The 27,775-nt window shown below is 43.1% G+C and overlaps 1 long non-coding RNA gene across 1 annotated transcript; it reads right to left on the bottom strand.

Moving 5' to 3' along the window:
- Nucleotides 1-1,687: 1,687 nt before the first annotated feature.
- LOC123599235 lies at nucleotides 1,688-16,336 on the bottom strand. Its single transcript, XR_006713061.1, has 3 exons — nucleotides 15,315-16,336; nucleotides 2,964-5,979; nucleotides 1,688-2,335 (listed from the first exon to the last, which is right to left on the bottom strand). It is a non-coding gene; the product is annotated as an uncharacterized LOC123599235 (long non-coding RNA).
- Between the last annotated feature and the right edge of the window lie 11,439 nt (nucleotides 16,337-27,775).

Genomic DNA, 27,775 nt, shown 5'->3' with positions numbered 1-27,775 from the left:
TAACCTGGGATCTGACACCCTCATGGGGGAAAGCAACAATAACAGCAACAACAAAACATTTCACTGAGGCTCTCTATTTATTTCATCAGGTAGAGAATGGCAAACCAAGAGGTCAGACAGAGACAGAGCTGGAGGGGACTCTGCCCTCAAGTGGATTACTAGACCCAGTCATACGTGGTTAATGGCAATGATGAGGAGACCTATTGTCTACAGAAACAACATGATGAAGCAGAGAGATGGTCATACTGGATTCCCAGATTGTACCCATATGTTAGTAGAAACCATCCTAAAAAACAAATAGGAGGGACCTCATCATTCTCTGGTGATGAATAATAGGGATTCCGATACAAAATTTTCCTTTGGGCTGTCATAGTTGGGGGCTTAAGATAGGTGAGTAGAGATTTAGGGTACCATAAGGGGACTCTTTGCTGAAATAAATCATTTAGATAGGGAGGAAAGGCAAAAAATATATGTAGAGGCCATATTGAAGAGAGCGTTAAAGGCTATCTGATCTCCCATTTCCAGCTGGTGAATGCTAGAGTGTTGCTCCCCAGCTGAGTCAAATTTGTCAGAGGCTATCATTGGCTGCACCCTATAGAGCTGGATCTCAGAAGCCCCTTTTGGGAAGAAGCTGAATCCAAAGTCTAGCAGGAATCCCAGCTCACTATCCGTCTGAAGGGACCGGGCAATGAGAAATCTGGTGATGAGACACAGGACAAAGGTTTGAAGTGCCAGGTAGGAGGGTCATCTGAGCCAAAGCCCTTACTTTGCTTTTTTCAGTGAGCCAGGGTCACTGGCATTTAAATACAGAGTAAACTTTTAATGGTACTGAATTAGCCTAACAAAATGCTTATCTAAGGAATTTTGATTTTGTTCTATTAGCATTGGAGAGTCATTGAAATTGTTTGTTGTGATGTGTTTTCTAAATTTAGCAAGGCAATGAATGAGAAAAGTAGTGTTGAGGGGGAATTATTCTGGGAACAATATAAAGAATGGGTTGGAGGATAGAAGAAATAGAGGTTGAAATTGCATGAGATGAAAAGGGACTGAACTAAAAGATGACAATAAGACTAGGAAAAAAATGCATATTTGTGTGAGAAAATACAAATGAAGAATTAACACGACTTGGTATTTGACTGAATATAAAGGATAAAGAAAGATAAGTTTCAAAAATGACTCAGGTTTCAAATTTAAGTGAAGAGAAAAATCTTGGCACCTACCAGGAGTAAGGGTAAGTCACCCTTTCTTTGGTTTCCCCTTCAGATTTTTCCTGAGCATATTTTGGGGAAAATAGCTCATTTTATGGAAGTTGATGAGCCAAAAATATTTGAATCAGGTGATTAGAGCAGAGAAAGAATCAGTTTTTTCCCTAATCACAAAGTTCTTCTAAGTACATAGGGAAGATAATATAGGCAGAACTTAACAAAGATATAAATTCAAACCAATGTAATTTAAGTATTGTTACGCATATATTTTTAATAGGGTTGGAGATAAATGGATATTTTACTAGCAAAAGCTTCTTTGTATTCAAAAGAATTGATTTATTACATGACCTGAATGTAGCATAACATTCTCAGTTTTCAGTCGCTACTGTCATAATATCAATCAAATTTATTTTGCCAGGCCCACTGTAATTTGCTTCATTTGGAAAAGAATACTATTCCGGTTTCAATTAGTAGTTATAGAATATTAAAGTAATTTTCTGACCCAGCAGACATCCAACATTGTTCTATTTAATTTTTTCATATCACAATTGGAAAAGGAAATGTATTCTGTACAAGAAACTTTTAGAGAAACAAAAGAAAGGCACCTTCATTTAGGGATTTTTTTTTCCTGTAGCCCAAAGTCAAGAGTAAAACAATTTGGCCAGAAGATCCCACTTATCTGTAGTTCTCTCTCTGTCCCACTGTCTGTTTGTCTTTCTTTCTGGTTTTATTTTGAAGTTTTTTTGAAGTAGGACACTGCCTGGGTATCTTTATATTGTGTTCAAAATGTAGGCAATAAAACAAATCACTTGTTTCCAGTAAATAGCGTCATGCTTTGCCATATTTGGTGAGACTTCAGGAAACTGTCAGCTGATCTCATGTTTGGTATACAACTTGAAATTGCAGTATGCAATTGGCATTTGTATGTTGCAAGATACTCACCAGAGATTGTTTGATATTTCTGCTCGAGAACACCAAAGGAGCAGAACAACTTACAATTAGCCTGTTAATACCATTAACCATCACCATATTCTCAGTTTGTTCTGGTGTGTCCATGTGAATTCCTATAGACTGGAGTCCCGGGATGGTCAACGAGCACCTTTCAAGGCTGCTCTGAGTTTAAAATAATCCTTTGAAAGGAACAATCCAAATGACAGCCCTACCTTAGTTTAAAGCTAGGTTCTCTTTTCTGCTTATTATGGATCTTTGATAAGAAATACAATTGCTGAGAAGTCTGTTTTGCTTGCTGTTTGCTATGAGCATTGTGAGACCTTTCCTGAATGTAACCCGCTGTGTAGTAGAATGGGTTGTAAACCTTCCTAAATGTAGTCTGATATGTAATGGAATGAGTGGTTGTACATAAACTAACCGGCGTTTCTCGCTTCTGTAAACCTGCTTGCTTAGCACATTCCTCACCTATCCCCTTCCCCTTTTTTTTTTTTTTTTCTCTCCCACCACAAGTAACGGACAAAGCCTTCCCGCCAAAGGACAGACAAAGGACGCCCAATCAGAAAACCACAAATGTCCGTACTTTAAAATCGACTAATCAGGCCCCTCATAATTTGAAACCTCACCTATGCTGTTTGTCCCTGTCTATAAAAACCCTATACTAACTCTGATCGGGGCCTCTTAGCGTCACCGGCAACGAGTGCGCAGAGGTCCAGGTTCGAACCTGCAATAAACGACCCTTGCCGCTTGGCTTTGACTCACGACTCTGGTGGTCTTTTGTGGGAGGTTTTGGAACGTCGGGCATTACACCTTTTGTGGGAAATCCTGTAGGACTCAATAATTAAACAGCTAGTTGGTTTCTTTCAGAGAACATTATTATGAAATCACTTGAAACTGGCCATTTTGCTATTTGTGATGCCATCAGTCACTAGCTAGGCTGAAGGTGTAGCTCTTTTTTCTGTTCTGTTGTGACATGTTTAGCTTTACGTGGATAATACTAATGTCTTCTCCCTGTTCTTAAAACACACACACACACACACACACACAGTTATAATTCAATAAATCTTTAGTCTGTTTTATTAGGAAGTTTATAAAGGGCAGAAATCAAGAAATTTCCTTCAGAAAACAATGACCTAGTATTAGTTTTCTAGGGCTGCTGTAACAAAGTACCACAAACCCAGTGGCTTAAACAACAGAAGTTTATTTTCTTACAATTCGAGAGGCTAAAAGTCCAAGATCAAGGTGTTGGCAGAGTTGGTTCCCTCTGAGGGTGATGAGGGAAGGATCTGTTCCAGCCTCTGTCCTCCTCTTGTAGATGACCATCCTCGCCCTGTCTCTTCACATCATCTTCCCTCTCTGTATGCGTCTGTACCTAAATTTCCTCATTCTATAAGGAGACCAATCATATTAGAGGAGGGTCCACCAGAAGACTTCATTTTAATTTAATTACCTCTTTAAAGATCCTGCCTTCAAATATGGCTACATTCTGAAGTACTGGGGAGTTCAAACTTCAACATGTGAGAGCATCTGGGTGACTCGGTGGTTAAGCATCCAACTTCAGCTCAGATTATGATCTCATGGTTCATGAGTTCAAGCCCCGCTTTGGGTAAGCCCCACTTCTCTCTCCCTCTCTGTCTCTGCCCCTTGTGGGATTCTCTCTCTCTCTGCCCCTTGATCACATGCGCCCTCTCTCTGTCTCTAAGTAAATAAGCTTCAACTATGAATTTTTAGGGACATAATTTACCCCATAACATCTGGAAACAAAGTTTTGTGGCTCTTAAAGGTCTTTCGTGTCTATTTGAGTCAGTGCAGCACGTTGGTTCTCAGGTAAAGTGGGTCCTAAGTAAGCAGATTCCCCAAACCAATGCCAGCACCCTGCTTGACATGTACTTTGGGCTTGCTTTCTTCTTCTTTTACTTCAGCTCCAGCTTCATGACATCTACTCCTTATAAGGCTGCAGGGAGACCGCTCACCAACCTCTGACATCTCCAGAGTCTTTGTCCAGGGCATAGGGTCTGCTCCCACAGCTGCCAGTCTTTAGGGAAGTCTCAGCCACACTCCAACCACACATGTCACCTGGGATTCTGGAGCCGCTCTGCTTGTACTCAAAATCTCACGGAGTCTTCTTGACTAACTCACTCGGCTCCAGCCTCCAGGCCCTCACGGCACGGAGGATGCCAAATCAGACCAAGGGATTTGGAGGAGACACTTCACTCTGCCCTTTCCAGCCTTCTCTCTCCACCTCAGCCCATCTGTCCCACAAAAGCCCTCTCTCCTCTCACAGTTCCAAGACAAGGACTTTAATCCTGAAGAGTGGAAACAAGCAACCTCTGACATATGAATGTGTGTGTGGGTGGTGAGAGTGGGCAGTATGACCGGGTAGTGCTGTGCTGTGCAGCAGGTAGGTAATGGGTTTGCATGTATAGAAGGTATTGGTTATTTGAGCACAGAATTTAATTTTTCAGTACTGGCTCTCTGAATGATCAGCCTGTAGCCATCTACAGATAATGGTGAGATAAAGAGAATCCTAGAATCTTAAATAAAGACAAGAAATTTTGAGATACTTTTGCTAATGTCTTCGTGGTTTTAAGTGGAAAAATCTGGGCACAGAAATATTGGATCCAAGATTACATAATAGTTCATTAAATTTTATAAGTCTGAGAGCTAACTAACATATATGTGATGATCTGATGCTATGACGTATAACTGTGGAAAGAGTTTCATATGAAAGCACCCTGGAATATATGCCCAGTCTGTGACATCACCATAAAATATCCCCACCACCTAAAGTAGATGAATCTCTACTTCTCTTTCCACAGTTGGTTAAACAGGTGTGTATACTTGACCCAGACAAAGCCATTTAGAATCCCTTCCCTGACAATTTAGAACTGGACTTGGAGATAGAGAGCAGCAATCTATGTGACTCTGTGACAAGGTCAAGTTCCCCACTGTTCAGAAATAGCCAAGTCCAGGGGCAGTGGCATCCTTTCCCCACTACCACTAACGCCCTTTGAGGTCACCCACCTTCTCCTTTGGAAAGCTTAGGAATATCCTGCTCTGTTGAAAAGGCCGATTATCAGTGTGGGGAGATCAGATGGAGGTCCTCGAACTCCTGAGTCCAGGAGGGCCCCTTCTGCTGGATGGGCCCAGGTGATGTGATGTGCTCACTTTTGTCAGTGGAAGGGCCTCTACAGGTAGCAAAGCAAAATGCCCAGCTAGTTGTGGCTCCTTGGCACAAAGGATCAGGACAAGTGTGGGCTCACTCCAGTAGTGGCCCATGATCTGCAGGCCAGCTGGGCCCCCCCCATGTGGCTCCCAGCCCTGGTGTAAGGTACTCATCATCTCTCTAGACCAACTCTGCCTCCATCCACATGGTTCCTCAGAGGTCCTGGTCCCTTATCCCAGGCTCTGCTGACCTCACCTCCCTTCTCCCTGGGTAAGGGGTGGTTACAGTCAGGAGTTTCTTGCAGCCTCTTTCCAATGTATTATTATTAGCACATAAATTCTCTGCCCTGCTTCCTTTGAGGCTTTTCCTTCCAATTCTCACAATCCTTTTCCCCCTTCAACAAAAACCTACCTCATTCAGATCAAAAGCTTTGGCTTCTATGCATGTGTGGGAAATCTCTGTTAAGTTCCCCTTAATTTTGCTGTGAACCTTAAGCTGCTCTTTAAAAAAAGAAGAAAAGCTTTGGTTTCCAAAACTATTGTTTCTGAAAGACTCTTACAAAAAAGCCCCTTTTTTAAATTAAAAAAAAAAAAAAAAAGAAAGAAAGAAAGCATTAAGCATTGACTGTTTTATTATCTTTACATACTGTCTGGAACCTTCCTATGTAATGCCCGATGTTCTAAAACCTCCCACAAAAGACCACCAGAGTCGTGAGTCAAAGCCAAGCGGCAAGGGTCGTTTATTGCAGGTTCGAACCTGGACCTCTGCGCACTCGTTGCCGGTGACACACAGAGGCCCCGATCAGAGTTGGTATAGGGTTTTTATAGACAGGGACAAACAGCATAGGTGAGTGAGGGTCCTGATAGGTAAATTCTAAAGTAAGGACATTTGTGGTTTTCTGACTGGGCGTCCTTTGTCTGTTACTTGTGGTGGGAGAGAGAGAAAAAAAAAAAGGGGAAGGGGATAGGTGAGGAATGTGTTAAACAAGCAAGATTACAGAAGCGAGAGACGCCAGTTAGTTTAAGTACAACTACTCATTCCATTACATTTAGGAAGGTTTACAACCCATTCTACTACACAGCGGGTTACATTCAGGAAAGGTCCCACAATGCTCATAGCAAACAGCAAGCAAAACAGACTTCTCAGCAATTGTATTTCTTATCAAAGATCCATAATAAACAGAAAAGAGAACCTAGCTTTAAACTAAGGTAGGGCTGTTATTTGGATTGTTCCTTTCATTCCCCCCTTTTTCTTGTGCCTAAAGAGCCAATCTTGGATCTTCAGTTTTCTATTTGTAATGTCTCGAGCGGTTGGTACTGAGTTCGTAAGACCATTAATTGTACAGCATTGAACCTGTCTTGGACAAAATTAATAATTCTGTTTATGATACAGGGGCCGAATGTGAGAGTGAGAAGTAGGATGGCCAGAGGCCCGAGTAAGGCGGAGAGCAGGGTAGTTAACCATGGGGACGCACTGAACCAGGATTCAAACCATCCAGCCTCTTGTTCTCTTTCCTTTTTTCGTTTATTTAGCCCTTCTCGGACCTTGGCCATAGAATCTCTTACTATTCCTGTGTGGTCAGCATAGAAACAACATTCTTCTCCTAGTGCTGCACAGAGACCGCCTTGCTGTAGGAACAGCAGGTCTAATCCTCTCCTGTTTTGTAAAACTACTTCCGAGAGGGAGGTTAGGGACTTTTCAAGCGAAGTGATGGCAGTTTCTATTTTTTCTATATCTTTGTCAACCGCTTCTCTAAGTATACTAAATCCTTTGTTCTGTATAGTTAAGGCCGAAATCCCTGTCCCAGCTCCGATGGCCCCGAGTCCAAATATGGTGGCTAGAGTTAGAGTTCCTGCAGTAATAAGTTCTCGTTTAGTCACTCTTTTAGGTGCTATCCACATCTGGTCTACATATTCGGCTGTGTGGTATATGATTTTTGGGAACACAATTACCATTATACAGAATTCTGACTGGTTGAACATATCTTTATAGAGGCAAGGGGTTAATCCCGCATGAGAACAAAGCCACCATGCGTTATTTGGTGGAATAATCCAGTTCCCTGAAATATTGAGTATATTTTTGTTACTTATGCATAAGTGGCTATATTTTGTTGGTACTGCTCCTATACATGTCCCGTTTCCCGTAAGCACTGGTAGTGTGAGGCCAGGTCTTTTCTGTCCCCAACCGCAAGCGTCTGAGTTGTTTGCAGTGCTGTAATTTCCTATTATTGCTATCGACTCGTAAAATGGAGGTTTTGTGGAATAACACAGCCAACAAGCTTCTGTTTCATTGGGTTTAGTACGGTTTAAGGCCTGATAAGTGGTATTCATTATTACCCATAAGGGGTCATCTTTGAATGGGATTTGAATTTTCGGGGCCCTAGTAGTGGGTTTTGGAGATGGCTTGTTAGGGCCCTTTCCCATGGGGCTTGGTCCCACTAGTACTGGTGGGACTTTGGGCTGTGCCTTTAATTTTATCTGAATGAGGGTTCCATAGAGAGGATACTGATATAAATAGAGTCCCCAAGTCAGCCCGTGAACCCATCGAGGGTCCTTTTTTCCCTCTTCTGTGAACTGCACACGGATGAGATTACAATTTTCATTATACCTGGTGCGAGTACATGGTCGGACATAGGACATTTCAATGAATTGGGAGGTTACTTTCCACTTCCATTCCCCATCATTAGTTGTGACACAACTCCATGCGGCGCAATAGAGAGATTCTATCCCCCCACAGGTGTGTTTCATCTTTCCTGGTTCCCTAAATCCCGGACATGCATAAAATCCATTTCTACTGATTGACACCCTTCGCTGTTTCTTTTTCCACTCACCCCCTCCCATATCTTCTAACGGACTGACTTTTTCTAGATTAAAATATAAATCTGGCCACCAGGTATTCAGGGGGACATCTGTTTTAGTGGTGACATTATATATTTCATGGGTTTTTAGGTTAGTAATTTCCCAGGTTAAAGTATAGGGTGTATGGGGGTTACTTGCAATGCTTATCAGTCCGTAGGAGGTGAGCAGGAGTACGCTAATGAGGGTTCCTCCGATCATTGTAGGTCCGGAGTTGCTGCAACAGTCCTGGTATGGGACACCCAGGCCTTTGGTCTTAGCCGGTTTTCGGGGTCAGGTTTTCGACGCAGAGTCAATTTTAAAGGATGAGTCTTACTCTGGTCAACCGTCCAGGCGGTGTTGGCTTCCGGTACGAAGTCTTTTTGAACCGCAAAGGTATCAGCTGGTCGGGCGTGGGTGTAATGGATCCAGGTAGCAATTCCGTCGACTTTGAGAGCAGTGGGTGTGGTTAGGATCACAATATAGGGTCCCTTCCACCGTGGTTGGAGGGTCTCTTGCTGGTGTCTCCGCACGTATACCCAATCTCCGGGTCGGTAGTGATGCGGCTCGGGAGGGGGCCCGTTCTCATAAATGGCTCTCAATCTGGGCCAAACTTCCTGGTGGGTGTGCTGGAGTTCCCTCAGGGAAATAAGAAGTTCATGATCATCAAATTCAGTTAACACATTAGACTGCAGGTTGGGAATTATAGGGGGGGGCACTCCATACATGATTTCAAAGGGGGTTAATCCAAGTTTGTAAGGGGAATTCCGCACCCTGAACAGAGCGTAGGGGAGTAAGACTACCCAGTTAGCGCCAGTCTCCATGGTCAATTTGGTTAGGGTCTCTTTTAGGGTTCTATTCATTCTTTCTACCTGTCCTGAACTTTGGGGTCTATATGCACAATGTAGTTTCCAATCGGCCCCAATAAACTGCGCTATCCCTTGTATTACCTTTGAAATGAATGCTGGTCCGTTGTCTGATCCTATTAGGGTAGGGAATCCATACCTGGGCATGATGTCTTCCAACATCTTCTTTGCTACTACCTGCGCAGTCTCATGCTTGGTGGGGAAGGCCTCTGTCCATCCTGAAAAGGTATCTATAAACACTAGCAAATATTTGTATCCATATTTTCCAGGCTTTACCTCGGTGAAGTCTACTTCCCAATAGGCTCCCGGCCTGGTTCCACGAGTTCTGGAGCCAGGGTTTTTCCCGTGGTTGGTGGCGTTGGTTAGTTGACAAGCTTTACAGCTAGTAACTATCTGTTCGATTTTTGTCCTAGAGTCTTTGATGGTGATCCTAGCATGTCTTATTAAGTCTTGCATTTTTCTCGTGCCCATATGAGTGGCTCGGTGCATTTTGGATAAGACTTTATTTCCCATTTCCTCTGGGAGGATTATGTTACAGTCCGCTGCTCTCCACCACCCGTTAAGGCACTGAGTCATAGGCAATTTTTGGATCCAGTCTAGGTCTTTTTTAGTGTAGGTGGGACTTTCTGGTAAACTAGCTGGACCGGGGTCTGGTAGGGTGGTCATTAAAGCACAGTCCACCTGTAAGGCCACCTGTCGGGCCACCTGGTCAGCCAGATTATTTCCTCTGGCCACCAGTGTGATCGGTTTTTGGTGGCCTGGGCAATGTATGATGGCTAGTCGTTTAGGCAGCCAGAGTGCCTTTAGAAGAGCCAATATTTCTTCTTTGTTTTTGATGGTTTTCCCCTCTGCAGTTAACAGTCCCCTCTCTCTGTATATTGCTCCATGTATGTGGGCCGTAGCAAAAGCATATCTGCTATCGGTGTACACATTTAGTCTCTTGTCTTTTCCCAAAGTCAGTGCCTTAGTTAAGGCCACAAGTTCAGCCCGTTGGGCAGAGGTGCCAGCTGGCAAAGGCTCTGCCCAAACAGTCTCAGTTTCAGTTGTGACTGCCGCCCCCGCGTACCTTTGACCCTGATGTATAAAGCTGCTGCCGTCAGTGAACCAGGTAACTTCAGCGTCCGGCAGCGGATGATCCTGTAAATCTTCCCGAGCTCCATGAACCTGTGCCAATATCTCAGTGCAGTCATGGAGAGGGGTATCTAAGTCCGGGTCTGGTAACAGGGAGGCAGGGTTTAGTGTTCGGGTGGGAGCATAAATGATTCTGAGGGGATTTAATAATAGTCCCTGGTAGTGAACCAGTCGGGCGTTACTAATCCATCGGTCAGGAGGTTGTTTGAGGACTCCTTCTATGGCATGAGGGGTTGTGATATGTAACTCTTGTCCCATAGTTAACTTATCAGCATCCTTTACCATTAGAGCTGTAGCAGCGATCATACGGAGGCAAGGGGGCCAGCCAGCCGCTACTGGGTCCAGTCTTTTTGAAAGATAGGCAACGGGCCTGGGCCATGGGCCAAGGAGTTGCGTCAGCACTGCTTTGGCTACCCCTTTATTTTCATCTACGAAGAGATGAAAGGGTTTGGAGACATCGGGGAGCCCTAAGGCTGGTGCCGACAACAGGGCGAGTTTAATTTGCTGGAAAGCCTGCTCAGTTTCCTCTGTCCACTCAAAGGGCGCCTGTTCTCGGGTGACCAAGTAAAGAGGCTTGGCCATCTCGGCGAACCGAGGTATCCACAAGCGGCAGAACCCGGCCGATCCCAGGAACTCTCTTACCTGCCTTCGGGTCGTGGGTCGGGGGATGCGGAGAACGGTTTCCTTCCGTGCATCAGTGAGCCATCGTTGGCCTTCCCTTAACAGATACCCCAAGTAGGTTACCTCGGATCTGCAAATTTGGGCTTTCTTTGCTGAAGCCCGGTACCCCAGGGCACCAAGTGTCCGGAGGAGATTTTTGGTGCCTTGCAAGCAAGCTTCGGCAGTCTCAGCGGCGATTAAAAGATCGTCAACGTACTGCAAGAGAGTCACTTCAGGGTTTTGATTCCGGTACTCACCCAGATCCTCGTGGAGTGCCTCATCGAACAAGGTGGGTGAGTTTTTAAATCCTTGGGGGAGCCGGGTCCAGGTGAGTTGCCCATTTATGCCTCTCTCAGGGTCTGACCACTCGAAGGCGAAGAGCTCTTGGCTTTTGGGGGCCAGAGGCAGGCTGAAAAAAGCATCTTTTAAATCAAGGACCGTATACCATTGTTTTTCTGGACTGAGGGCACTTAGGAGGGTATAGGGGTTGGGTACTGTTGGGTGTATGTCCATGACTCGGCGGTTAACTTCTCTCAGGTCTTGTACCGGACGGTAGTCTGCACTGTTAGATTTTCGTACGGGCAGCAGGGGGGTGTTCCAGGCTGAATGGCAGGGACGCAAGATGCCTAAGTCTAGGAGGCGACGGATATGTGGTGTGATGCCCTTTTTGGCCTCCATTGACATCGGGTATTGTCGGACCCGGACTGGATCTGCCCCCGGCTTCAGCTCTATGAATAGAGCTGGGCGATGTTTAGCCAACCCCATACCCCCGGTTTCAGCCCATGCTTCTGGAAACTGCTGGAGCCAGGGCTCTATGTTTTGACTTTGTGAGGGTGATTCCTGATGGAGTCGATATTCATCTTCTAATCTTAGAGTAAGTATGGTAATGGGTTGGTTGTGCGGACCAGTCACTTGGGGGCCCCCTGGCGTAAAATGAATCTGGGCCCCCATTTTAGTGAGTAAGTCTCTTCCTAATAAGGGGCACGGGCTGTCAGGGATGACTAGGAAGGAATGGGTGACCTTTCCATTTCCTAGGTCCACAGTTCTCTGGGTGGTCCAGGGATATTTTCTTATTCCAGTAGCCCCTTGGACCCAGGAAGATTTTTCAGAGATTTTTCCATGGGGTCTGATCAAGACCGAATGTTGTGCCCCTGTGTCGACTAAGAATTGAACTGGGTTCCCCTCCACTTGTAGCGTTACCCTAGGTTCGGGGAGGGGATCCGAACCCCGTCCCCCCTATTCTGCATCTTGAGTGAAGAGGGCGGGTGTGGTTTTTGGCGGCCACGGTTTTTGTCCATGATGTGGCTTTTTCTTTTTAGGGCATGCTCGAGCCCAGTGGCCTTTTTCTTTGCAATAGGCGCATTGGTCCTTATCTAGGGGCTGGTGTTTATCCAGGGGCTTTTGGACAACAGTAGCCAGGACTTTGGTCATTTTCTCGGTGGCTTTAAGTTGCCTGTCCTCTGGAGTCTCTCTATTATTATAGACACGCTGGGCAATGCGGAGTAAGTCCTGAATCTGTTTTCCCTCCAGGTCCTCTAGCTTCTGGAGTTTCTTTTTAATATCAGTGGCTGCTTGATTTACAAAGGCCATTACAACAGCAGCTTGATTTTCGGGGGCCTCGGGGTTCATGGGGGTATACTGTCTGAAGGTTTCCATTAATCTTTCTAAATAAGCGGCAGGGCTCTCTGTCTTACCTTGTATTATTGAATACACTTTTGCCAAATTAGTGGGCTTGCGTGCAGCAGCCCGGAGACCCGCCATTAGAGTCTGGCGATAAATGCGCAGCCGTCCCCTACCTTCTGCCGTGTTGTAGTCCCAGCCATCCTGTGGGGGTCGGGTCAAGGGAAAAGCTGCGTTAATGAGATCAAGGTTAGCAGTGGGTTGGCCGTCATCCCCAGGAACCAGCTTTCTTGCTTCCAATTGAATTCTTTCTCGCTCCTCGGTAGTGAACAGGATTCGGAGGAGCTGCTGACAATCATCCCAGGTGGGTTGGTGAGTAAACATAACGCTGTCTAAGAGACTTATTAAATCTTTAGGGTTGTCAGAAAATCGGGCATTCTGGGTTTTCCAGTTATATAGGTCACTAGTAGAGAAGGGCCAATATTGGAGTCGGGGATTCCCCGTATCATCGGGAGGCCCTATTTCCCGTAAGGGTAAAGCTACGGTGGAGTCAGGAAGGCGAAGTCCTGGCTCACGTGGGGCCCGCCTACGGGTATGTCCGGCCGGCCCTTGGACTTCGCCCCCATTAGGCATGGGCGCGGGTTGAGCCTCCCTATTCTCCAGTTCTCCTATGGGCTGGGCTACGGGAGGCTCTGCCGGCGCAGCAGGGATAGGGGCAGCTTGCGGAATGCGAGGAGGAACCTGGTAAGGGGGAGGGTCGAGAAAAGGCAAATCTTGGCTGTCGGGGAGAACAGGGGGTGCAGCTGGAGTTGGCGACTTGGGAGGGCTGATAGGTTTAGCCGCTAGGATTTGGCATGACTCTGCTATTAAGGAAGAGGCCATCCAAGGAGGAGGGTTTTCTACTAAATCTTGCCACACCAGAATATAGGGAATCTGATCCGAGTGACCTTCTTTCCCTGGTAGGAAAATTTTTGATTTTACTTTAAGGACCACAGGGAGGCAGAAGGTTCCCTCTGTAGGCCAATTAACCCCAAAGGTGGGCCATTCAGAGCGGCAATAGGTAATTAACTTCCTTTTGTGAATGTCTAGGCTTAAGCTGTGTCCTCTAGCTTTTACGTCCCTGAAATTGGCGAGGAGGAGGGAGAGAGGGGTGCTCTGCGTTTGGCCCATATTATAATTCTGAGGAAGAGGAGAGGAGAAAAGGGGGGGGCACCGCTGGCCAGGGGGCAGGAAGGAAAGCCGCAGGGAGCTGAGAAAGGAGGAGAGAGAAACAAAGGATGGAATAATTAATTCTGATCAGCCGAGAAAACACTTAATTCCAATAAAACATCCGACCTATGAAAGAAAAGCAAGAACTAACAAAAATCTTTCGCAGCGGTTCCAACTTTCTTGGCTAGCCCGACAGAGAGGGTTACGGCGGTATTTACAAGGGCCCCGGGGTGACAATACATTTAGACTGACAAAGAAGCACTCTTTAGACTGACAAAGAAGCACTCGCGTACTCGCCCGTCCGCGTCCCTCGCGGGAACTTAGGTGCCTCTTAGCATGGGCGGGCAGGTATAAACCCCCTGCTCGGATCAAAGAGATTTTGACCGCCTTAAGCCGTATGAGGATCACCGCGGAAATCGGGTTAGAGCCCACTCGAATCCCGTAGCTTATGCTGTGGGACTACACATAGGGTAAGTCAGGCGCGTGCCCCTGACTCCCAACAATCATTCCATTCAACAGACAGACACACAGACATACATCACATCAAAATACCGGTAATAATTGGCATGCCTAGATGGTTTTTCTTCTTTTTTTTTTTTAGACGCCTAGAGATATTTTTAGCACTCTGGAGGTTCATAAAGAAAATGAAAGTATTTAGTTCGCAGGCGCGTTGGGCGTAAACAGCCCCCAGAAAAGAATCCAGATGGGCCAAGGAGCCCCAGATGGACCGACCTGGTCCCAGATGGGCCAAACAGCCCCAGATGGGCCAAACAGCCCCAGATGGACCAACCTGGTCCTCAGATGGGCCAAACAGCCCCAGATGGGCCAAACAGCCCCAGATGGACCAACCTGGTCCTCAGATGGGCCAAAGAGCCCCAGATGTCAGTGGACGTCTCCAACTGACCCCGGCTGGGTGCCCTATAGCGCGTCCGCCAGGGTCACACCAGCTTCCAGACAGAACCGGTTCTCCAGAGAAGAAGCACAGATTAGAGAGAAAAGGAAGAACGTTAGAGCCGGCTTACTTACCGATCGGAATCAGATACGACCCATTGATCAGAAGTCTGGTGAGCTCGGGGGAGATCTCGGTGGAACCTCCAAATGTAATGCCCGATGTTCTAAAACCTCCCACAAAAGACCACCAGAGTCGTGAGTCAAAGCCAAGCGGCAAGGGTCGTTTATTGCAGGTTCGAACCTGGACCTCTGCGCACTCGTTGCCGGTGACACACAGAGGCCCCGATCAGAGTTGGTATAGGGTTTTTATAGACAGGGACAAACAGCATAGGTGAGTGAGGGTCCTGATAGGTAAATTCTAAAGTAAGGACATTTGTGGTTTTCTGACTGGGCGTCCTTTGTCTGTTACTTGTGGTGGGAGAGAGAGAAAAAAAAAAAGGGGAAGGGGATAGGTGAGGAATGTGTTAAACAAGCAAGATTACAGAAGCGAGAGACGCCAGTTAGTTTAAGTACAACTACTCATTCCATTACATTTAGGAAGGTTTACAACCCATTCTACTACACAGCGGGTTACATTCAGGAAAGGTCCCACAATGCTCATAGCAAACAGCAAGCAAAACAGACTTCTCAGCAATTGTATTTCTTATCAAAGATCCATAATAAACAGAAAAGAGAACCTAGCTTTAAACTAAGGTAGGGCTGTTATTTGGATTGTTCCTTTCACCTAATTCTCTTTTAGTCAATGTAGATGGCTCTGGGGGGTGGGAGGCAGAAGGAAGTACAAAACAAAACATACACACAAATTCATATTTCAAGAAATCACCTCAGTAAGTGGATAAACTCACTGTTGTTAGTGGTCATATTCCACCTTATGAATTAGAAGCAGGTAAAAGCCGGTTGTCAGGGAAAATAATGAATTAGACTCTCAAAAAGAACCAGAGAAAACCGTGGGGGAATCATGGGGGGAGGATGATGGGGGTTCCTAATACTTTTTAGCTTCCTGGTTTCTGCCCAGCTAGAACCCTTTTATCCTCATATCCTTAAATATCACTGTATTTTTAAAATCAATTTCTAATCTTTCTGTAGCTAGCTCAGGTGAACTTATATATTTAGCTAACCAAAATGGTGCTAAGGAATACAGTTTCATAGTTTCAAGGCTAATCTACACTTTCCCAACTGTCTTGAAAAGACATTATAGAGATTAATAAATAGGTGGTTAAATGGTCCAAAACTTATATTATGAAAATCTGTATTATTTATTGTAACTCTGTAGTTAAAATTTTCTTGATAAGGATTTCAGAATGTGGTTGCCAACATACAATCCTAACTGTTGGTACACATCTGGAAAGAGCTATGGACCAGATAATATACTTGCTTCCCATGGTAACTGGGAGTTGCTGGGCTATAGATATCTTCTCTAGACAAAGGCTTCTTCTGAGTGTTGAGGAGTAGCATCAAGAAGAGACTGGACCTTGGGAACAAGCATCAGTGTTCCGTCCTCAGCTACTACAGGATGCTCTGGATACTGTTGATTACCTTGCCTTGCTTTAAAATATTTATTTTATTTTATTTTATTTTATTTTATTTTATTTTATTATTTTTATTTATTTTTGTGTGTGCATTGTCTCGTTTAATCCTTTTACCTCTCATCAAATAAATGTTTTATTTTATTTATTATTTATTTATTTAAATATGAAATTTATTGTCAAATTGGTTTCCATACAACACCCAGTGCTCATCCCAACAGGTACCCCCCTCAATACCCATAACCCACCCTGTCCTCCCTCCCACCCCCATCAACCCTCAGTTTGTTCTCAGTTTTTAAGGGTCTCTTAGGTTTTGGCTCCCTCCCTCTCTAACCTTTTTTTTTTTCTTCCCTTCCCTCATGGTCTTCTGTTAAGTTTCTCAGGATCCACATAAGAGTGAAACCATATGGTATCTGTCTTTCGCTGTATGACTTATTTCACTTAGCATAATACTCTCCAGTTCCATCCACGTTGCTACAAAAGGCCATATTTCATTCTTTCTCATTGCCACGTAGTACTCCATTGTGTATATAAACCACAATTTCTTTATCCATTCGTCAGTTGATGGACATTTAGGCTCTTTCCATAATTTGGCTATTGTTGAGAGTGCTGCTATAAACATTGGGGTACAAGTGCCCCTATGCATCAGTACTCCTGTATCACTTGGGTAAATTTCTAGCAGTGCTACTGCTGGGTCATAGGGTAGGTCTATTTTTAATTTTTTGAGGAACCTCCACACTGTTTTCCAGAGTGGCTGTACCAGTTTTCATACCCACCAACAGTGCAAGAGGGTTCCCGTTTCTCCACATCCTCGCCAGCATCTATAGTCTCCTGATCTGTTCATTTTAGCCACTCTGACTGGCATGAGGTGGTATCTGAGTGTGGTTTTGATTTGTATTTCCCTGATGAGGAGTGATGTTGAGCATCTTTTCATGTGCCTGTTGGCCATCCGGATGTCTTCTTAAAGAAGTGTCTATTCATGTTTGCTGCCCATTTCTTCACTGGATTATTTGTTTTTCAGGTGTGGAGTTTGGTGAGCTCTTTATAGATTTTGGATACTAGCCCTTTGTCTGATATGTCATTTGCAAATATCTTTTCCCATTCTGTTGGTTGCCTTTTAGTTTTATTGATTGTTTCCTTTGCAGCGCAGAAGCTTTTTATCTTCATGAGGTCCTAATAGTTCATTTTTGCTTTTAATTCCCTTGTCTTTGGGGATGTGTCAAGTAAGAAATTGCTGCGGCTGAGATCAGAGAGGTTTTTTCCTGCTTTCTCCTCTAGGGTTTCGATGGTTTCCTGTCTCACATTCAGGTCCTTCATCCATTTTGAGTTTATTTTTGTGAATGGTGTAAGAAAGTGGTCTAGTTTCATCCTTCTGCATGTTGCTGTCCAGTTCTCCCAGCACCATTTGTTAAAGAGACTGTCTTTTTTCCATTGGATATTCTTTCCTGCTTTGTCAAAGATTAGTTGGCCCTACTTTTGTGGGTCTCATTCTGGGGTTTCTCTTGTATTCCATTGGTCTATGTGTCTGTTTTTGTGCCAATACCATGCTGTCTTGATGACTACAGCTTTGTAGTAGAGGCTAAAGTCTGGGATTGTGATGCCTCCTGCTTTGGTCTTCTTCTTCAAAATTACTTTGGCTATTCAGGGTCTTTTGTGGTTCCATACAAATTTTAGGATTGCTTGTTCTAGCTTCGAGAAGAATGCTGGTGCAATTTTGATTGGGATTGCATTGAATGTGTAGATAGCTTTGAGTCGTATTGACATTTTATTCTTCCAATCCATGAGCATGGAATTTTTTTCCATTTCTTTATATCTTCTTCAATTTCCTTCATAAGCTTTCTATAGTTTTCAGCATACAGATCTTTTACATCTTTGGTTAGGTTTATTCCTAGGTATTTTATGCTTCTTGGTGCAATTGTGAATGGGATCAGTTTCTTTGTCTTTCTGTTGCTTCATTATTAGTGTATAAGAATGCAACTGATTTCTGTACATTGATTTTGTATCCTGTGACTTTGCTGAATTCATGTATCAGTACTAGCAAACTTTTGGTGGAGTGTATCAGATTTTCCATGTATAATATCATGTCATCTGCAAAAAGTGAAAGCTTAACTTCATCTTTGCCAATTTTGATGCCTTTGATTTCCTTTTGTTGTCTGATTGCTGATGCTAGCACTTCTAACACTATGTTAAACAACAGCGGTGAGAGTGGACAACCCTGTCGTGTTCCTGATCTCAGGGGGAAAGTTCTCAGATTTTCCTCATTGAGAATAATATTAGCTGTGGGCTTTTCATAAATGGCTTTTATGATGTTTAAGTATGTTCCTTCTATCCCAACTTTCTCGAGGGTTTTTATTAAGAAAGATGCTGAATTTTGTCAAGTGCTTTTTCTGCATCGATTGACAGGATCATATGGTTCTTATCTTTTCTTTTATTAATGTGATATGTCACATTGATTGATTTGCAAATGTTTTGTTGAACCAGCCCTGCAGTCCAGGAATGAATCCCGCTTGATCATGGAAAAAAAAATTTTTTTTAATGTTTATTGATTGAGAGAGAGAGAGAGAGAGAGAGAGAGAATGAGTGGAGGAGGGGCGGGGGAGAGAGAATCCCAAGCAGGCTCCATGCTGTCAGCACAAAGCCCAACACAGGGCTCAAACTCAAGAACTGTGAGATCGTGACCTGACCAAAATCAAGAGTCAGTAACTTAACTGACTGAGCCACCCAGGTGCCCTTACCTTACCTTGCTTTGAAGTCTGCCATATCCTAGGGATGAAAGTTGTTTGCTTTCCCTATTGTTTTCACTCTGTCTGACTCTTTTTAGGGAATCTGGGCAAGCCCCCTTCTTGGGAATTTTGGTCCCATGGCTCCTTCTAAGCAGGCAGTGATGTGACCTAACTTCTCACAGCTCACTGGAATGTGTTTGTGCCTTGAGTGGGAACAATCAAATTCTCTCAGCAGGGAATTTGGAATTGGGCTTTCAAGACTCTCATCAGTCCTGGTTGATATCTGGACAGAAAGTCACTGTCAGGCTGAGCCAGACAGACATGAGCATCCTGAAGCAGACTCCTGGTCTGACAGATGTGCGGAGGGAAGGGGAAACTGGGAAGCATTCAGCTTCTGTGATACAGCAAGAGAGAACAACTTCCGCTTCTAAATTCCCAAATCTTGGGCTCCAGTTCTTCCTGAAGCTGCCCTGACTTCCTGTCCTGGGTTCCTTGAGATATCCTTGTATTCTTCCAAAAAACTTTCCTGTGCACTTAACCTGATTCCAATGGGCTCTGCTGCATTCAATAAAGAGCTCACTGTAGGGGCCAGTCATTATATAAGATAGAGTATGTAGCCTGACACCCATTCTCCTGATTCTCAACACAGTGAATAGCAAATAAAAAGAACATAATCCAAGTTTATTTTTTCCCTTCCCGAGTATTTTTTCAAGCAGAGTGGGGGTATTTCAATTTCTTGAATTTGCTTTTCAATATGAACAGAGATTTAAGAATTTGTTTTACCAAATGCCGTTTTATTTTAGTTGAAGGCCTAGATGTGAGAGCCGGAAGTCACATATGCTTAAGATATGAGATAATAGATTCAGGAGTTCTCATTCTAAATAATGTTGAGGCTGGGGCACCTGGGTGGCTTAGTCGGTTAAGCCTCTGACTTTGGCTCAGGTCATGATCTTGCAGTTTGTGAGTTCGAGCCCCGCATCAGGGTCAGTGCTGACAGCTCAGAGCTTGGAGCCCGCTTCGGATTCTGTCTCCCTGCCTCTCTCTCTCTCTCTCTGCCCCTCTCCCCCTCTCTCTCTTTCTCTCTCGAGAAGAAATTAAAAAAAAAAAAACATTAAAAAATTAAAAGAAAATAATGAGGCCATCAGATATTTTTCCTCACAAATTTCAACTATTTGTGGAGTGATCTAGTGCCAGAAATCTCTTACTCTGTGTAGGATTCAGGTTGAACTCTAATGAATAAAATAGCTAACTGGAAATGGAATGCCATCTTTGTTCAAAATTGATAAAGTTATAGATTTCTTAGATGATTAAAGCTAGAAGAGATCAGTGAGGTTAGGACTTGTTTACCTGGAGTCCATTATGCATTAGATGAGGCAGTGAGTCCACTGAAGTTTATGCAAAAGTTGAGGCCTGTGTACATTAGGAGGAGGGGATCAGTAGACTTCATTGGATTATCAAAGGGCACCTGCTACCAGAAACCAGTGAAAGCCCAGCCTCTTTTTACAGATAAGGAAATTACAGCATGGCAAAGACCCCATAAATGACACATAAAGACAGTGGCAGAGCCAACAGCTGGAATCCTGGGGTCCTGAACCTTATTCAGTATTCTTTTGCTGCATGGCGGTATCTCCTAAGTGCTCAAATAAAAAAGCCCCTTTATTATTATTTTTTAAAACCTCCTTTATTTTTTTTTAAGTAGGACTGTAACAAATAAGTAAAGCATGTTCTTAAATGGAAAAGATAAGTTGCAGACTACAAGATGTTTTTTCCTCAGTAACTCGTAGCAATAACTTAAACATTGTAAGAGAAGCTTCATGGGTTCTCAGGGCACTCATGAAACCAGCTGAGGTAGTATATGCACCTTATGAAAGACGGACCATTTTAGAGCACCTTTATGGTTTTTTACATGCTATGATCCCACCACAGTCCTGCAATTTGGAGAGCATCCCTTATGATTTACCTTTTACAAATGGGAAACTGAAGGTCAAAAAGCTTTCATGACTTGCTGAAAAGTCTCATCACCTGAAGATGAACCACTTATGAAAAGGAGGGTTTTTGCTCCCGAGTCCTTTGATCTGTAGCACTTGGCTTTGAACCGCAAAGTGCACTTCTCTGGATGAGGGAAATGCAGCTTTGGATACAAGATAAAAGGTGGCTTGTTGGTGGCAGTAAATAAATGGTAGGTGCACAGCAGGACTCACATTCATGTTTCCTGAATTGTCTCTAACCACTAATAGTCAACAGGTGTTGGTTGGTTGGTTGCTTGGTTTGGGGAAGTAACACAAACCTTCCCTAGTGGAGAAGGAAAGCGGTGCAGGAGAGACAGCACTAGACCAGGGAGACAGTCTCGCTCTGGCTCTGTCACTTGGGGGAGGTGGGACCTTTAACAAGTCACCAAACAGGTGCACCTCAGTTCATTCTGAGAACTGGGCATGTGATCTCAACATTCTGGACTCTTTCAGCAGAAAAGATTCCTTAGATTCTTCCATCTATGTGTGTGTATCACACTCATGATAACATTCACCATGTTAGAATTCAGGTCCCCATCTGCACTCAAGCAAACATAGAATGGACATCTTGTGAGAGATTTTGAGAGAATCAAGTGAATTTAACAACATTCTTTTATGTTTTATTTATTTTCGAGAGAGAGAGGGAGAAGTGGGGTAGGGGGTAGGGGTAGAGAGAGAGGGAGACACAGAATCCAAAGCAGGCTCTAGGCTCTGAGTAGTCAGCAAAGAGCTCGATGGGGGGTTTGAACCCACGAACTGTGAGATCATGACCTGAGAAAAGTTGGCCACTTAACTGACTGAGCCAGGTGTCCTGAGAATCAAGTGAATTTTAAAAGATGCTTTTATTAAGTGAAAGAAAAAAAAAAAAAGCAAATTTCAAAGAATGAGGCTGATTTCCTTAACTCGGAGTTTTTTATAAAAGTTAATTACCTTGTAGACTACTAAAATTTTAATTTTTACAGCTCTGTAGTCTCGATTCTTATGTTTTTTGAGTTTGAGCAGGCCTATCTTTCCAAACTGCCAGGGCACATACCTCTTTTTAGGGTCTGTTGTGTCAACATACACCCCCTCCCTTTGGTGGCAGAAGCAAAGAGCAGATGAGTCAAGTTCACTTTCATGGAATTAAAGGCATCGAAGTTCAGGGCATGTGAGATCAGGGAGAATATGTTTAGGCTGAACTACAGCTATCAGAGTGTTCTATTCATACCTCAAAGCTGCCTTTAGCATGAGGAAAACAAGCACATTCTAGAGGTTAAAACGTACTTCAAATCTTTAAAAAATATATCGCTTGATGAATTATTTGGGTTTTTTTAAAGTTTGTTTATTTTGAGAGAGACACAGACAGTGTGAGTGGGGGAGGGGCAGAGAGAGGGAGAGAGAATCCCAAACAGGTTCCAAGTTCAGTGCCGAGCACTGATATGGAGCTCGAACTCACATAACTGTGAGATCCTGACCTGAGCTGAAACCAAGAGTCGGATGCGTAACTGACTGAGCCACCCAGGTGCCCTATTACTGTTTTCTTCTAAACATTCTCTTCATTCTTGATTTTCACTACTTGTTTCTACCTGTCTCGCTACTTCATCTTAGCCAAAAGGCTGACAAGCGATGGCTACCTGTTTCTGAAACCATAAAAACCGCAAATAAGCAGGGATGAAATAAAAGTAGTATTCAAAAAGAAACACAAGATTATAATAAACAAACAGCCAGATGTTTGTGATGGTGGCCTGGCATCATGGGGTGAGAATCAGTAGTATTTTACTGTTAAAAGGTCATTTTACTGAAACACATAGAAAAACCGAAAACACAACAATTTTTTTCTTTTATACAAATCTGTTCTGCTGTAAGGTCTGGTGTTTCCAATTAGTTGTTACAGGATTCTACTGCAGCCTTTTGAGATGCAGACTGTGATGGCAGCTGGGATGAGTTGCTTAAGGATTCTAGTGCCCTGCCTTCTGGCTTGCATAGTAAGCTTAAATATGTCCCATAGTTTTAAGTAAATCTATCTTAAGTTTCTGTGATGAAAGGGGCAACTGGGTGACTTCGGCACAGGTCATGATCTCATGATTCGGTTCATGAGTTCGAGCCCTGTGTCGAGCTCTGTGCCGACAGCTCAGAGCCTGCTTCGGATTCTGCGTCTTCCTCTCTGTCTGCCCCTCCCCTGCCCGCGCTCTCTCTCTCTCAAAAATAAACATTAAAAAAAAATGTTTCTGTGATGAAGGAAGGATGTGGTGTTTTATCAAGGTTTAAACAACCTTAGATTTGAATAGAAGAGGCCTGTATGAAGCCAGTTGGTAATTTTCATATTCTTCGTTTACTTTTATCACTATGTTGTTTTACTTTAATGGCATTAAACAATTGCATCAATTACTCTTCCCAATTACCCTCTTTGGTAGCACTATCTTAAAGGTTAACAGTGACCTACTTAGCAATAATCAAATCCAGCCTGTTCTCATCCTAATTGATTCTTGTCTAATTTGACCTTACTGCTGACCTCTATTCAGTGGCTGCTTGATGTTACTTAGTCCTCCTCTCTCTCTGACTGCTCTGAGTATCTTTGGTGGCTCCTGTCATCCCGCCTGCTCCATATGAGCTAATATTTCTCAGGATTCTATCTTTAACTATCTTCTATTTTTGTCCTCTTCACTCTCAGGGCTTCAACTCCCATCTGTGAGACACCAGTACCTCCCAAATCTATGACGCCAGTCTTGACCTGAGCTCCATATTTTTCAATGTCCAGATTTTTGTTTCCAAGTAAATCCTAAGTACCTCCGCTAAGACAGGCAGAGAACCTCAAACTCAACATGTCAAACAGGGCTCACTGTGGAAGTCAGCTCTCACCATGGCCTTCAGTGATACCGTTTTGGGTACTCATGCCCTTGAGTGGAGGCAGAGCATGGGTCTGGGTGGTGGACACAGTTTGTAGTTCTTATTCTTTGCATTTGTTCAGATGATAATTTTTGTTGTATTTGGGAAACCTTTGAGTTCTTAAAAAAATATTTTAACAAAACATTTCTCGATCTTAAAAACAAAACAAAACAAAAAAAAACCTCAATGGGGGTGTCTGGGTGGCTCAGCCAGTTAAGCGTCTGACTTCAGCTCAGGTCATGATCTTGAGGTTCATGAGCTCGAGCCCCAGCCCAGAGCCCACTTCGGATCCTCTGTCCTCCTCTCTCTCTGCCCCTCCCCTTCTTGTGCTCTCTCTCAAAAATAATAAACATTAAAAAAAGACCCTCAATTTAAAAAACACAGTATATATTTATATTTGACTTTGAGTATCTTAAGCCATCAGTGCCCATGCTTCTTCCTCAAATCTTCCATAATTGTCTCATTAGTGCCTCACATTGGCTCTCATAAAAGAGCTGGAGGCAACCTGTATTTTTTTTAAATGTACAGTCTAATTTTTCTTCATTAAGGACAGAAACCACAGCAGAAATAACCATCACCTGCAAACTAATTCCTTCTCTAGGTATCAGTGGGTTCCTAAAGCTCTTGGTGCAGTTTTTTCTTTCAGAGAACAAGGAAAATAATGCCAAATTTGCAGGGTGTGAAAAGGATTTAATTAGGTCACAATTGTAATGATAAAGATAGCCTTGCAAGCTTTAAGTGAAAGCGCTATTTCTAGAATTTTTCCACTCAGTTCAGGAAAGAATAGATTTCACAATAGTAAAACTCACTTTTTCTCTTTGTAATTAATAATTTGTAGGTGAAATTTGGAGATGTAAATGAAGTTAAATGAAGCAGTTCCTAATCTAGCTAATTTGTTTCCTTCACCGAACCCTTCCTCTCTTCCATCTAAATACACTGTAAACACACCTTAGCCTTTCATCATGGTGTTTTTCTTTGTGGGTTTATCAGTTTGTCTATACAAACTTTGCTCTTGGTGGAGTCTCTCTGGGAACAGGACTTCAAATTCTCAAAAATCCAGAACTCCATCCTGACCTTTTACATGATCTTTGTTTTGATATTTCTTGTTGCCTGTAAGGCAGCCCTAGTCACACAGATCAACAACACCAAAATGGAATGTATGTGAAACAAAATAGTATTGAACACTTAAACTCTTTCCTAAGTTCTTTTTTGGAAAGTGGCACTACTATTCCTTTTCCCAGGGTCAAAGGCATGGATAGTTTTCATCCGACTGGTTAATACGTTCCTTTCTCATGAGCCAGACATTTATTTTAATCTGTTGTCAAGTACTGCCACTTTATCATCAATGATCTTGATTGCTGTCTTCCTCTACTAAATAGTGAGTGTCCCTCAAGGGCAGGGACCATGCCTTGAGATCTTTGGGTTCCTAGTTCCTAACATTGTGCCTGGGTATTTTTAAGCAGGTGGCTTAATGAATGATTGCATGATTGGGTAGCTTTCATTCTTGTTCTCCCTGGTCCTGATTCTCACTGCTCACTTTGGCCACCTGAACGTTGGACACTGCTGTAGTATCCTAGTCGCTCCTTCCATACCTCAGAGCCAGAATCACACTCTTTGGGGGCTCCTTGAAACACCTTAAGGATCCAATTTGTATTACTTTGCTCTTATGTTCCAGACATTTTTGGACTGTTTCACTACCCTCCCAAAAAGCTTCTAATTGCTTCCCAAATTAAACCAGAACTTTGTGGGAGTTTCAAAAGATTTCATTGAATGGACATGATCTCCTTTCTAGATGTTTCCTCTCTAATAAAATTTTTGTTTGAAGTCTTTGCTCTAGTCTGTTAAATTTTCTAACGGTACTTGAATGTGACTTTTCTGCTCCCCCATTGTGGGCCTATCCCAAAGCAGTGCAATGTCCTTTTACTCCTCTGCTTAAATACCTGCCTTCAGAATGGCTCGATATTTCCTTCCTTTAGGAAGTTTCTGCTGGGATCTAGACACCACTAACAACTTAACCAGCTGATCACTTGGTTCAAAGGAAATTTAACAGAACAGGGTGCATGCGGTCTTGCCATCGAATAAGCAGAATGGCCCCAGTTACTACTTATTAGCTCTGTGATAACTAATTACCTAATCTTAAGACCTGTTTTCTCATCTGCAAAATGGGTTGTTACTTCCTGAAGTTGGATTAAATGTACAGCAATTGGCCCAGTGCTAGGAAATGGTAAATGTGATACATGGCAGTAACACAATTACCACAGGATTAAGAGTATAAGCCTGTTTTTAGGTCATTTGCTTTCCAAAGCAGAACTAGTTGTCTTTTTAATAAGGGAACATAGAAAGTGACTTATTTCTCCTGTTGAAAGTCTTGGGAAATTCGATCTTTCTTCTTACTTTTAAATATTACAACAGAGGCACCTGGGTGGCCCAGTTGGTTAAGCGTCTGGCTTTGGTTCAGGTCACGATTGTACAGTTTGTGAGTTCAAGCCCCACATCGGATTCTGCGCTGATGGTGCGGAGCTGGGATTTTCTCTCTCTGGCCCTCCCCAACTTGCACGCTGTCTCCAAATTAATAAATATGTAAACTTTAAAAAATACATTTTTTATTCTCTTTGAATAAATTAGGTAACCTCAAATTTCTTACCTTGAACTGTTAATTTTTGAAAAGTTAATTTTTAAATAAGTGCAAATTGCTTTTTTAATACCCTAAGCATTGGAGTTAAGTAGGTGGCTGTTTCTGTGGTATCCTTCTCATTGTACAAGCTGTCTTGTCTTCTCATCAGTAAAAATCAGAAAGATGTGGTCCAATCTGAGACTTAGCCAATGCACGCAAAAGAAATTCACTCAATCCGTATATGGATGTGTTCTGATGACAGAGTTAACTGGCTGAATTCAGAAAGGAAAAGGATGACCCAGTTCATTTTAACTGCTGATGGAAAACATCCTTACCTTATGCTGTTGGGAACCTGAGGGTGGAAAGTGTGTGCTTTAAAAAAGAAAAAAAAAAAAAAAAAAACAACTAAGTAAAATGATGTGACTTCTGGAGGGCCTACAGTAGAAGAAGATGCTACCAAAGAAATCACTGTCTTGTGGGAAGGGTAATAAATAGGGTATGGGGCTAGACCACGAGTGTCTGGTTTAACAGTTCACAGTTGACGATGGTAGGTCGTCTCAGAAAATTAGAAAATGCTTCTGCTGAGCCAGTTACCGGTAAGATCCCACCTACGTATGCACTACTTCAATATCTTCCCACATACTTGAGCCTAAGTGACCTGTCAGCAGAGGGTATCTGTGACAGTTGTAAGAGAATGGCCTTGCTTGCTTAGGATTGTATGTGGGTGTTGAACATGGCGCTTTAAACATAAATTTATGAGGTGCAAACTTCTAATGCAAAGATGACTCATAGAGTTTCAGAATGTGTAAATATGAAGCACAATCTAACTTACCCTGTCACTGGTGTTCACCCACAGCAAAACTGGGCTGTTTACCAAACTGTTTGCACTGCCAGGACATTCACAAAATTGGCCACCCTTCCTGAGTTGGTGAGAAAAATTCTCGGGCTGGTGTTAACATTTGTGTGGCACTACCCTCTTACCTTGAACAACTGTTCTGTTTATGTAACCTGCATCTGCAACATGTTTGGTGGCAATATTCAATTAACTCTATTTCTCTGAGTTTGTGAAGAAGTCAGTTGTTTTGGAGAAGTTCCACTGGAAAACTTAAGTAGACAGCAGTTGTATAATAAAATAAAAAAGTTAAGAGGAAACTTCTCTCTAAAGTGTCTGGAATCGGTCAATAAGAATAAAATAGAAAGAGGATCGTAAATACACGTTTTGTTTGTATGTTGAAAAAAACCTAAGATTAGTATTTTATGTGATTCATTTTCGAGGTTCTTGTTTGAGAGTTTTATCCAATCACTACGAAAATGTCATAAAAATCTCCTTTAGCTGAAGATGAACTAAACTTTGAAAATAGGTATTTAGCTGTCAGAAGAATAACCTTGGAAACTGCGACCAAACATACACAACCAGGAGACCCAGAATTCAATAAGATGTTGTTTTA

The sequence above is a fragment of the Leopardus geoffroyi genome, chromosome C1 (genome assembly GCF_018350155.1).
Source record: "Leopardus geoffroyi isolate Oge1 chromosome C1, O.geoffroyi_Oge1_pat1.0, whole genome shotgun sequence".
NCBI lineage: Eukaryota > Metazoa > Chordata > Mammalia > Carnivora > Felidae > Leopardus > Leopardus geoffroyi.
This window is presented reverse-complemented; position numbering and strand designations above follow the sequence as displayed.